This window comes from Gobius niger (genome assembly GCF_951799975.1).
Source record: "Gobius niger genome assembly, chromosome: 21".
Taxonomy (NCBI): domain Eukaryota; kingdom Metazoa; phylum Chordata; class Actinopteri; order Gobiiformes; family Gobiidae; genus Gobius; species Gobius niger.
In genome coordinates this window covers 25,195,576-25,208,789 of record NC_136872.1, presented here as the reverse complement: position 1 = coordinate 25,208,789, position 13,214 = coordinate 25,195,576, and positions in this window count along the sequence as shown.

Below are 13,214 nucleotides of genomic sequence, written 5' to 3'. Positions count from 1 at the left end.
AACCACTGCCTCCTCTCTTAACCACTGCCTCCTCTCTTAACCACTGCCTCCTCTCTTAACCACGGCCTCCTCTCTTAACCACTGCCTCCTCTCTTAACCACTGCCTCCTCTCTTAACCACTGCCTCCTCTCTTAACCACTGCCTCCTCTCATAACCACTGCCTCCTCTCATAACCACTGCCTCCTCTCTTAACCACTGCCTCCTCTCTTAACCACTGCCTCCTCTCTTAACCACTGCCTCCTCTCATAACCACTGCCTCCTCTCTTAACCACTGCCTCCTCTCTTAACCACTGCCTCCTCTCATAACCACTGCCTCCTCTCATAACCACTGCCTCCTCTCTTAACCACTGCCTCCTCTCTTAACCACTGCCTCCTCTCTTCGCTTTTCCCCGCGCTACGTTCAGGAGGTGAATTGAAGCACTTGTTGTCACTCCTGGTTGTCTTACGCCTTTAGTAAAACACACGCACTCTGTACACGCCCACAGTAGGTGACCTGCGCTATAGCCACGCATGCACAGCTCGGTGGACGGTGCACGTGCACGGCTCGGTGGACGGCGCGCGTGCACAGCTCGGTGGACGGCGCGCGTGCACAGCTCGGTGGACGGCGCGCGTGCACAGCTCGGTGGACGGTGCGCGTGCACAGCTCGGTGGACGGTGCGCGTGCACAGCTCGGTGGACGGCGCACGTGCACAGCTCGGTGGACGGTGCGCGTGCACTGCTCGGTGGACGGTGCGCGTGCACAGCTCGGTGGACGGTGCACGTGCACAGCTCGGTGGACGGTGCACGTGCACAGCTCGGTGGACGGTGCACGTGCACAGCTCGGTGGACGGTGCACTGCGCGACCTCGACCCTGTCCCGGTTTTCAGGCTGGGAAATGTGGTCACCCTATATCTACTTATTAAAGAGACTGTAATCAGGTTAACATGGCACATTTAGCTTTTGGCCAAATATATTCTGTTATTTAACTGTTAGGCCACATTACTGCTGTGTTTTTTTCTGTGCCGCCAGACAGTTTTTTACATTGCAGTGCATAAAAAATGTATTGCCCAAGTTTTGTTTTCATTGCCAATCAACAAACACATTTAATAAAGAATGGGATTTTAGATCAGCCTCTCTGTGTAAAACTATATTACACTGTAAAGAGTTACTCTCTATATCCAAAACCATGATGAAAACAAGTTGCATAATATAGTTTTTTGTCTTAATTTTTAAAATAATGTATTAGGTATCGGATCGGGACTCGGTATCGGGCAATTCTCAAAATCAAATGACTCGGACTCGGATCGGGGGCAAAAAAACCTGATCGGGACATCCCTAATTGCAATGTTTCCAGTGTTCAATAATGTTGTGTGTGTAATCATCTCCTTTAACATGGTCCTAAAGCTGCTCCTCAGTCTGTCCTTCCTTTCACTGCACAGTTTCTCACAGTCTTCAGTTCAACTCCTGTCTCCTTCAGCCCAGTGGTGTAGTCTACGTGATACGCAGGTATACAGCGTATAACCACTAAGAAAGCCCCAAAATTTCCGTATACCCACTACGAATGGCCCCGTGATACGTAACAGTGTAAATAAACCGAGCGCTCGCTAAAATTTTCCTCCTGTTTTTTCAAAAGCGGACAGTAGCCAGCCACCATTGTCGTAGTTGTGTGTACAGTAGCCTACACTGTGTGTGTGTGTGTGCCGTCCTGGCCTTCCAGAGTTCCCACAGATTAGTGTGTTTTGATTGGGTCATTCTTGAAAGTGGGAGGAGGAGGGAGAAACAAGAAAGCAAGCGACAAGCGGCATACAGAAGACGCGAACGCGAAGCATGCCTCATGGCAACTAAAAGCGTTGATTTTTGGCACAGAAAATGAAACGAAAACAGGCCACACTCTTTGATTGTTTTCAAAAGCGCCCTTCGGCCTCGGAGGCTCTCGATGAAGGTTCTAGGAAAGAAGATGAGCCTGACGGCGATAGCGTTTCTGGTAAGTAGTCTTCCAATGCACCGCTAGCTGGTTTTGCATCTAGCTGTCAATCAAGCTAACTCGTAAATTGCGTGTAATGTTGATATAGCCAATATAGCCGTGTGCGTGGATGTGGATATAATACAATTAGAAATGCTTTTGCTACAGTTTCTATATTATTTCTTTTTTTATAGACGTGAATTCCTGGCCAGCCCTGTGGACCGAAAGTCAGGCTAGGGAATTTAAAAACAGGCATCCCTGGTTAGAATGGAAGGACAGGAAGTTAGGTTAATACCAGTCAACATGCAAAACTGCCGAACAATGAATCCTGTCAGATGTGTTAATAAAAGTGTAGCATATTTTTGTGAGAATTAATATAGCTGTTAAGAGCAATTTTAAGAATAGCTTCTTAAAATTTGGTATTTAAGTTGTAGCGTTAAAGGTGCAGATAGTGCAGTGTTACTTTGACAAAAATAACGTTAGCGCATTTTAACCATGTTTTAATGTACTTTCAGGTTGTGGAGTGTGCAGGGCCGTCAAAACAACTGGTGTCTTGACAGAAAAACGAGTGGCCATATCAGAGGAGTGGGTTTCATTCAAGATCCAGTCATTGAATGAAAACAGGGAAACCTCCTTGGCCATCCTCAGGAACAAGATCAGGCGACATGAGACATCCAAGGCTCATCAAATTGCTCTGGATCTCAGAGAAAAGAGTGGGAGGGACATGATTGGCAACCTGATGAGAACTGCATCAGAAACTGTGCTTGCTGAAACCGATTATGTATTTAGAACAGCATATTGTGTTGCAAAAATGAATAGACCATTTGCTGATCACGATGACTTGATTGAACTTCAGGAAAGAAATGGAGTCAACATGGGCACAAATCTTCACTCAAGGTACAGTTGCACAAAAATTGTGGAACATGTGGCAAAAGAAATGCAGACAAAAATTGTCCAAAGTATCATTGCCTCCTCGGACAAATTGGCCGTTCTCATTGATGAGGCAACTTCAGTAAGCCACAAATCTGCAATGATTGTGAATATAAAAGCTTGTGTGAATGGATTTACTCCTGAGTTCATGTTTTTGGAGCTAGTGGAACTGGAGAGTCAAGGAGCTGAGAGCATTGAGAATGCTTTATTGACCTGTTTAAACAATGCAGGGTTCAAGGATGAATGGCTTCAAAAGAACTGGATTGCATTTGTTTCTGATGGAGCCAGTGTAATGCTTGGCAAGATCTCTGGTGTAGCGACTCGCCTGACTAAAAGATACCCAAAGCTTTTTACATGGCATTGCATGAATCATCGTTTAGAGCTAGCTGTATCTGATGCTGTTGATGAGGTTGTGTCAGTTAATCATTTTAAGTCATTCATGGAGAAGATTCACAACTTATACAGTCAGTCAACAAAAAATGCACGGGAGCTTTTGGAAGCAGCTCAGGAAGTTGGATCACAACTGCAGAAAATAGGCAGAGTTTTAAATACCAGATGGGTGGCAAGTAGTTTTCGTGCAGTAAAGGCTGTCTGGAGATCATATGAGGCCCTCAACAAACATTTTGAAAGTGCTGCAGGAGACCAAACAAGAAATCCTAAAGAGAGGCAGACCTACAGAGGTCTTGGAATACGCTTGCGAAGTAAAGAGTTTATCAGTGACCTTGCATTAATGTATGATGCTCTATCTGAACTTGCCAATTTATCTGAACAACTCCAGGCTCATTCAGTTACACTTATGAGGGCAGAACACCTCATAAAGCGGACCATCAGAGTATTGACTTCATTCAAAGACTCCCCAGGAGAGAAATCAGTGGAAGCAATGAGGGCACAAGCTTCAGACCACTTTGGATCGGTTCCTATTGAGACAAATGGCAAGCTCAGACCAATTAATGCCAAACAGTTTCTTCAAAGTTTGATAAATAATTTGGAGAAGCGTCTTTCATTCCAAGATGAAATGCTTCAGGATCTCGACATTCTGGACACTAAAAACTGGCCCCCAACCCCTCCTGTACGCTATGGAGAGTCACAAGTGAAACGCCTTTGCAAGCGATTCAACATTTGTGAAGATCAAGCTATAAATGGTATGCGAGATTATCTTGAGAACTCTAACAGGGAGCCTGAAGATCTGAAACCACTCATGAGATGTATGGAGACCATCCCTTGTAGTACAGCTGAATGTGAAAGGGGGTTTAGTGTTATGAACAATGTGTGCACAGACAAAAGATCTTCACTTTTGTTATCCAATGTTAGCAACCTGATGTTCATAAGCATCAATGGGCCTCCTGTCAGCCTTTTTAAACCAAGGAAGTATGTTACAACCTGGTTGAGAGAGCATCACTCTGCCACACAAGCAAGAAGGCCTAAGACACACAAAAAAATCGAGTACAAACACATTTGGAACATTCTGTAAGCATCCACTGATTTGCCTCAAAGGTTTTATAACATACTGTGTTACACCCTGTGCTGTGTTCTGTTTTTTTTTTGCACACTTTAATACGGTTTCAATTACACCATGTTGTCTTTATAATATACAGTCTTTAAAACAGAGTGTCTAATTTTATGAATTATTATCTGCCACATTTGGCAGAGTTAAAGCACTTTCTTGGCATTGGCATTAAATGGTTTGTTTGCTTTGAATTGTAATAAATGCAACGTTTTAAATGCCTATGTGCTTTTATGTTGTGGTTATATGGGGGGGGGGGGGGTGTAGGTACGCGTGCATGTGAAGGGTCCAGTGCATGAGAAAAACACAGTATACCCACTAGAAAAATGAAGACTACACCACTGCTTCAGCCTAAAGAACCTCTAACACTGGAACATTTCAAACTCAGGGCTAAGTATTTCAGGGAAGACATTTTGATGAAAGGGTCACCGTGATCACAGACGACAGAAACATTTGTATTGGTGAACATTTAAAAACATTTTCTCTTTTCTTTGGCCTGACATTTTTATTCCCCTAAATAACTGGAGCTTTGCCCTGTGGTGGACACAGGCTTCTTTTGGCACAAACCTATTGTAGGAGCAGCGGAGGAGCTCGTTCATCAAAGTGTTACAGTTGAGGAAGGCAAAGACAGGAAACACAAAGTCACTAACAGCCCATTCACCTGTTCACTGCTGTAGCTCACCTGTCCTTTTGGATCGGCTCAGACTTTAGAACAGCTCTGTGAGCAGCTGCTGTGTTTGATCCACACTTTTATTACATTGGCTTCAGTCAAGTTCAGAGAAACAAGTTTAAACGGATTCAACCTCAGAAATCAGCCCATGATCCAGAGTTTATACAAAGAAATGTACAAGAGTTCTTACCAGAGAGTCCTGAGGTGCAGACGGAGGAAACAGACTCTGAAATGTGACTTCCTGTTCTTTAGAGTCATGTGACTCAGAGCAAGAATCAGGACAGGCCAGTTCTAAACCAGGGAGTGTCAGGCAGGAATCAACCTGTAACAAACAACTCTGTAAAGTCAGTGGTGTAATAAGAATAAAAACTAGAGCTGTCAGAGAGTTAAACTGAGGAAGTGACATTTTCCTCCATTACATTGTTATAAATCTGGTTCAACACATTCTCCAGTTTGGTTTTACCCAAATCCAAAAGCTTCTGGAAAAAAGGTGAGAAAATAGCGACAGAACTGAGACGAAAACAATGAAGATGTGACAAAAATTTGACAAAAAATGACAAAAAAATTGACAAAAAAGGACAAGAAAATGACAGAAAGTGACAAAAAAATTACGAAAAAATGTCACAAAAAAATGACAAAAAAATAGAGAAAAAAAAATAGAGAAAAAAATGATGAACATGTGACAAAAAAGTGAGAAAAAACCACCTGGACGAGGCTTTTCTGTGTGGAGTTTGCATGTTCTCCCCGTGTCTGTCAGGTTCCCTCCGGGTTCTCCACTAAAGACACGTATTCTGACTCCCATAATCCAGCGACGCTGCTGTTTTCAGACGGAGACTCGGACCCGGAGCCGTCTTCAGACCAGGATGTGGAGCAGGACTCGAGCCCAGGGGCCGGCGCTCTGTGCCTGGAGAACGACTACATGACGTCCTGCGCCAAAGAGCTGGCTCTGCTGGCTCTGATGGACAAGACGGGCGACCACATGATCCAGGTGAACGGCTAGGCCACGCCCCCGAGATGTCATAGCGCTAAGCATCTTGGGATTGGCAGCAATAATAAGCTAATGGAGACTTTAACCTCTTAACTCCCGCCTGAACCGAGAGGATCTTTTTCCTCACGTCATCAGATTTTTTTTCCAGCTTTTTTTTGTTGGGTATTATATATATGTGTGTGTATATGTATAACTCATTTATGTAACTTTTTTGTCATTTTTTATCATTTTTTGTCACATTTTTGTAATTTTTTCATCATTTTTTGTCATTTTTTTTGGTCATTTCCTGTAACATTTTTGTCATTTTTTCATCAATTTTCTATCAATTTTTTGTCAAATTTTTAATCATTTTTTTGTCATTTTTGTCACTTTTTTGTCATTTTTTCATCAATCTTTCATCCATTTTTCGTCATTTTTTTAATCACATTTTTGTCACTTCTTCGTCAATTTTTTGTCAATTTCTTGTGACATTTTTCCACTTTTTCACAATTTTTTCATCATTTTTTGTCATTTTTTTGGTCATTTTTTGTCACATTTTTTGTCACATTTTTGTCATTTTTTTATCAATTTTCTATCAATTTTTTGTCAAATTTTTTAACAATTTTTTGTCATTTTTTCCATCCATTTTTTAATCAATTTGTCATCATTTTTTTTTCATTTTTCGTCAATTTTTCGTCACTTTTTTGTCAATGTCTCACTTCTTCATCATTGTTTTCGTCTCAGTTTTGTTGCTATTTTCTCACTTTTTTCCAGAAGCTTTTGGATTGGGGTAAAGCCAAACTGGAGAAAACGTGCTTGGTTCAGGTGGGAGTTAAGGGGTTCAAAGGTAAAATAAAGATGACGGACTCTGTGACATCGGTGACATTTATTGAACACGTTTATTTACATCGGCCTCGAAGCGTCACATACAAAGTGCAGTAGAAAAATACTTTTTAAAAACCACAGGACTTCACAGAAAACAACAGGACAGAGGAATGACCGCGCGGCGCCGGGACTGGGCTCAAAACAACCACAACGCACACGGCTAACGCTAACACGCTGCAGCACACGGGAGAGGCTAAAGCTAACACGCTGCAGCACACGGGAGAGGCTAATGCTAAGCTAACTCCAGTTTGTTTTTGGTCTTTTCTACGTTTTTACAAAAAAAAAAAAATCATCACTTTCAATAAATAAACTTAAGATTTAGTGAATTTAAAAGAACAAAAGTCACACAAAGTAAAAATGAAGCTAAACTAAACAAAAGCGTAAGTGCCGCCCGGAGCCTGGGCTGAGTTTAAAGCGACACAAAGGCGGTGACGTCCAGTAGAACCTGCGTTAGGTTTTAGCCTCCAGGTTATGATTAAAGACGACATTTGGAAGAAAAGTAAAGGTTTTAGAGGCTGCACCAGCTTAAGTCTCCTGGGACAGGGGGCGATACTGAGTCTGATTATCCTCCACAAAATAACTGCCATTAACGACATTATCACGACAGTTCAATGAGTTTACTGTGTTTGCCTTGCAAGGATATATTTGATGAAATATCTGAGGTTAGCGCCCCCTGTGGGTGAAGCAGAGGCTCTCGTCAGGTCGACTATAACAACTGATAGTAACTGATAGTACCTGTTAGTAACTGATAGTAACTGTTAGTAACTGTTAGTAACTGATAGTAACTGTTAGTAACTGTTAGTACCTGTTAGTAACTGATAGTAACTGATAGTAACTGATAGTATCTGATAGTAACTGTTAGTAACTGATAGTAACTGATAGTAACTGTTATTAACTGATAGTAACTGATAGTAACTGATAGTAACTGATAGTAACTGATAGTAACTGATAGTAACTGATAGTAACTGTTATTAACTGATAGTAACTGATAGTAACAGTTAGTAACTGATAGTTACTGTTAGTAACTGATAGTAACTGTTAGTAACTGATAGTAACTGATAGTATCTGATAGTAACTGTTAGTAACTGTTTATAACTGATAGTAACTGATAGTATCTGATAGTAACTGTTAGTAACTGATAGTAACAGTTAGTAACTGATAGTAACTGTTAGTAACTGATAGTAACTGATAGTAACTGATAGTAACTGTTAGTAACTGTTATTAACTGTTATTAACTGATAGTAACTGTTAGTAACTGTTAGTAACTGTTAGTAACTGATAGTAACTGATAGTAACTGATAGTAACTGTTAGTAACTGTTATTAACTATTATTAACTGATAGTAACTGTTAGTAACTGTTAGTAACTGTTAGTAGCTGATAGTAGCTGATAGTAACTGTTAGTAACTGATAGTTACTGATAGTATCTGATAGTATCTGATAGTAACTGATAGTAACTGATAGTAACTGATAGTAACTGATAGTATCTGATAGTAACTGTTATTAACTGATCGTAACTGATAGTAACTGATAGTAACTGATAGTAACTGTTAGTAACTGTTAGTAACTGTTTATAACTGATAGTAACTGATAGTATCTGATAGTAACTGATAGTATCTGATAGTAACTGTTAGTAACTGATAGTAACTGTTAGTAACTGTTAGTAACTGATAGTAACTGTTAGTAACTGATAGTAACTGTTAGTAACTGTTAGTAAGTGTTATTAACTGATAGTAACTGATAGTAACTGTTAGTAACTGTTTATAACTGATAGTAACTGATAGTTACTGATAGTAACTGATAGTATCTGATAGTAACTGATAGTAACTGTTAGTAACTGATAGTAACTGTTAGTAACTGATAGTATCTGATAGTAACTGTTAGTAACTGATAGTTACTGATAGTAACTGATAGTAACTGTTAGTAACTGATAGTATCTGATAGTAACTGTTAGTAACTGATAGTTACTGATAGTAACTGATAGTAACTGATAGTAACTGTTAGTAACTGTTTATAACTGATAGTAACTGATAGTATCTGATAGTACCTGTTAGTAACTGTTTATAACTGATAGTAACTGATAGTAACTGTTTATAACTGATAGTAACTGATAGTAACTGTTAGTAACTGATAGTAACTGTTAGTAACTGTTTATAACTGATAGTAACTGATAGTATCTGATAGTAACTGTTAGTAACTGTTTATAACTGATAGTAACTGATAGTAACTGTTAGTAACTGTTAGTAACTGATAGTAACTGATAGTAACTGTTAGTAACTGTCTATAACTGATAGTAACTGATAGTAACTGATAGTAACTTTTAGTATCTGATAGTAACTGTTAGTAACTGTGTATAACTGATAGTAACTGATAGTAACTGACAGTAACTGATAGTAACTGTTAATAACTGATAGTAACTGTTAATAACTGTTAGTAACTGATAGTAACTGATAGTAACTGTTAGTAACTGATAGTAACTGATAGTAACTGATAGTAACTGATAGTAACTGTTAGTAACTGATAGTAACTGTTAGTAACTGGTAGTAACTGATAGTAACTGATAGTAACTGATAGTAACTGATAGTAACTGATAGTAACTGATAGTAACTGATGAAGGATCCAAGTTCTGAAAACACTTGAAGCTGAGCAGATACAGCTGTGCTTAAACATTTGCTCAGCCTGGCAGAATTTCTTTGACTATTTTCCAAAGAATATGAAAGAAAACACAAAAAAGTTTCTTACATTCATAGTTACTGGTTTTGTGAAGCCATTTATGGTGAAACAACTGAGTTTATTCTTTGTAAAGCAGAACTTGTTTTCCCTTAATTGTCGGTGTTTTCAAATCTGTATATTTTCATCTGAACTTTTCTCCAGAGTGAATCATGATAAATATAATGTGGTGGAGCCATGAGTCAAAAGTCTGTGCTCAGTATAAGTTATAAACATATAAACATGTGGGAACATGAGTCACTAAAGCAGCAGGAGGGGGATCAACAGCGCCACAGGTGGTTGGTGGAGAGACGGTGTAACTGCAGCACCAAAGTCATGAGGAAAACCGTGTATGAAGTGTTTAACCTCTTAACTCCCACCTCAACATGTTTTCTCCCAATTCTACAAATCTAAAAGCTTCTTCAGAACAGAGGCAAGAAACAAGAAGAAAATTAGGATGTAAACGCAACAAAAAAAGATAAAAAGCGATCAAAAAAAGCGACAAAAATTACAAAAACTCAACAAAAAAGTGACAAAAATCCTGCAAAAAAAACCTAAAATCCTGCAAAAAAAAGACAAAAATCCATCCATCCATCCATTTTCTTCCGCTTTATCCGGGGCCGGGTCGCGGGGGCAGCGTCTCAGCAGAGATGCCCAAACTTCCCGGTCCACACACACCTCCTCCAGCTGTTCTGGGGGGACCCCGAGGTGACACCAGGCCAGCTCGGAGACATAGTCCCACCACCGTGTCCTGGGTCTTCCACGAGGCCTTGTCCCACTAGGACATGCCTGGAACACCTCCTGCGGGAGGCGACCAGGAGGTATCCGGAACAGATGCCCGAGCCACCTCAGCTGGCTCCTTTCGACGTGAAGGAGCAGCGACTCTACTCCGAGCTCCTCCCGGGTAACTGAGCTCCTCACCCGATCTCGGAGGGTGCGCCCAGCCACCCTGCGAAGGAAACTCATTTCAGCCGCTTGTATTCGCGATCTTGTCCTTTCGGTCATTACCCAAATCTCATGACCATAGGTGAGGGCGGGAACGTAGATCGATCGGTAAATCGAGAGCTTTGCCCCGACTCAGCTCCCTCTTCACCACGACAGACCGATACAGCGACCGCATCACTGCTGACGCCGCTCCGATCCGTCTGTCCATCTCACGCTCCATCCGTCCCTCACTGAGAACAAGACCCCGAGATACTTGAACTCCTCCACTTGAGGTAAGGACTCCCCACCGACCTGTAGAGGGGAAGCCACCTTTTTCCGGTGGAGAACCATGGCCTCAGATTTGGAGGTGCTGATCCTCATCCCGGCCGCTACACACTCGGCTGCAAACCGCCCCAGAGCAGCTGAAGGTCCTGATTTGTTGAAGCCAACAGAACAACATCATCTGCAAACAGCAGAGATGAGACCCTGAGGCTCCCAAACCGGACACCCTCCGGCCCCTGGCTGCGCCTAGAAATTCTGTCCATAAAAGTAATGAACAGAACTGGTGACAAAGGGCAGCCCTGGCGGAGACCAACACGCACCGGGAACAGGTCTGACTTACTGCCGGCAATGCGAACCAAGCTCCTGCTGCTCATACAGGGAACGGACAGCCCTAAGCAGAGGGCCCCGGACCCCATACTCCCGGAGCACCCCCCACAGGGCACCACGAGGGACGCGGTCGAACGCTTTCTCCAAATCCACAAAACACATGTGGACTGGTTGGGCGAACTCCCACGAACCCTCAAGCACCCGACGGAGGGTATAGAGCTGGTCCAGTGTGCCACGACCAGGACGAAAACCGCATTGTTCCTCCTGGATCCGAGGTTCAACTATCGGCCGGATCCTCCTCTCCAGCACCCTGGAGTAGACCTTACCGGGGAGGCTAAGGAGGGTGATCCCTCTGTAATTGGAACACACCCTCCGATCCCCCTTCTTAAAGAGAGGGACCACCACCCCGGTCTGCCAATCCAGGGGCACTGTCCCCGACCGCCACGCGATGTTGCAGAGACGTGTCAGCCAAGACAGTCCTACAACATCCAGAGACTTAAGGTACTCAGGGCGAATCTCATCCACCCTCGGAGCCACCGAGGAGCTTTCTCACCACCTCGGTGACTTCAGCCCCGGTGATGGGCGAGCCCACCCCCGAGTCCCCAGCCTCTGCTTCCTCATTGGAAGACGTGACGACGGGATTGAGGAGGTCCTCGAAGTACTCCTTCCACCGCCCGACGACATCCCCAGTTAGGTCAGCAGCCCCCCACCCGCACTGTAAACAGTGTTGGTGAAGCACTGCTTCCCCCTTCTGAGGCGACGGACGGTTTGCCAGAATCTCTTCGAGGCCGACCGATAGTCTTCCTCCATGGCTTCTCCGAACTCCTCCCAGACCCGAGTTTTAGCCTCCGCGACCGCACGAGCTGCAGTACGCTTGGCCTGCCGGTACCTCTCAGCTGCCTCAGGTGTCCCACAAGCCAACAAGGCCAGGTAGGACTCCTTCTTCAGCTTGACGGCATCCCTTACTTCCGGGCGCCACCACCGGGTTCGGGGATTGCCGCCGCGACAGGCACCAGAGACCTAACGGCCACAACTACGAGCAGCCGCATCAACAATGGAGGAGGAGAACATGGTCCACTCGGACTCCATGTCCCCCGCCTCCCCCGGAATCTGGGTGAAGCTCTTCCGGAGGTGGGAGTTGAAGACCCCACTGACAGAGGGATCCGCCAGTCGTTCCCAGCAGACCCTCACAACACGTTTGGGCCTGCCAGGTCTGACCGGCTTCCTCCCCAGCCAGCGGATCCAGCTCACCACCAGGTGGTGATCGGTTGACAGCTCCGCCCCTCTCTTCACCCGAGTGTCCGAGACACGCGGCCGGAGGTCAGATGACACAACTACAAAGTCGATCATCGACCTCCTGCCTAGGGTGTCCTGGTGCCACGTGCACTTATGGACACCCTTGTGCTCGAACATGGTGTTCGTTATGGACAAACCGTGACTAGCACAGAAGTCCAATAACAGAACACCACTCGGGTTCAGATCGGGGAGGCCGTTCCTCCCAATCACTCCCTCCCAGGTCTCACTGTCGTTACCCACGTGGGCATTGAAGTCCCCCAGTAGAACAATGGAGTCCCCAGTCGGAGCACCATCAAGTACCCCTCCCAGGGACTCCAAGAAGGCCGGGTACTCTGCACCGATGTTGGGCCCGTAGGCCGAAACAACGGTGAGAGACCTGTTCCCAACCCGAAGGCGTAGGGACGCGACCCTCTCGTCCACCGGGGTGAACTCCAACATGTAACGGCTGAGCTGGGGGGATATGAGCAAACCCACCCCAGCCCGCCGCCTCTCCCCGCAGGCAACTCCAGAAACATGGAGAGTCCAGCCTCTCTCCAGGAGTTGGGATCCGGAACCCAAGCTGTACGTGGAGGTGAGCCCGACTATATCTAGCCGGTATGTCTCAACCTCCCGCACAAGCTCAGGCTCCTTCCCCCCAGCGAGGTGACGTTCCAAGTCCCGAACGCCAGAAGCTGTGCATGTGGACCAGGTCGTCGAGGCACCTGCCTCTGACTGCCACCCAGTCCTCTCCGCACCCGACCCCTACGGATCCCTCTGCGGGTGGTGAGTCCACCGGAGGGC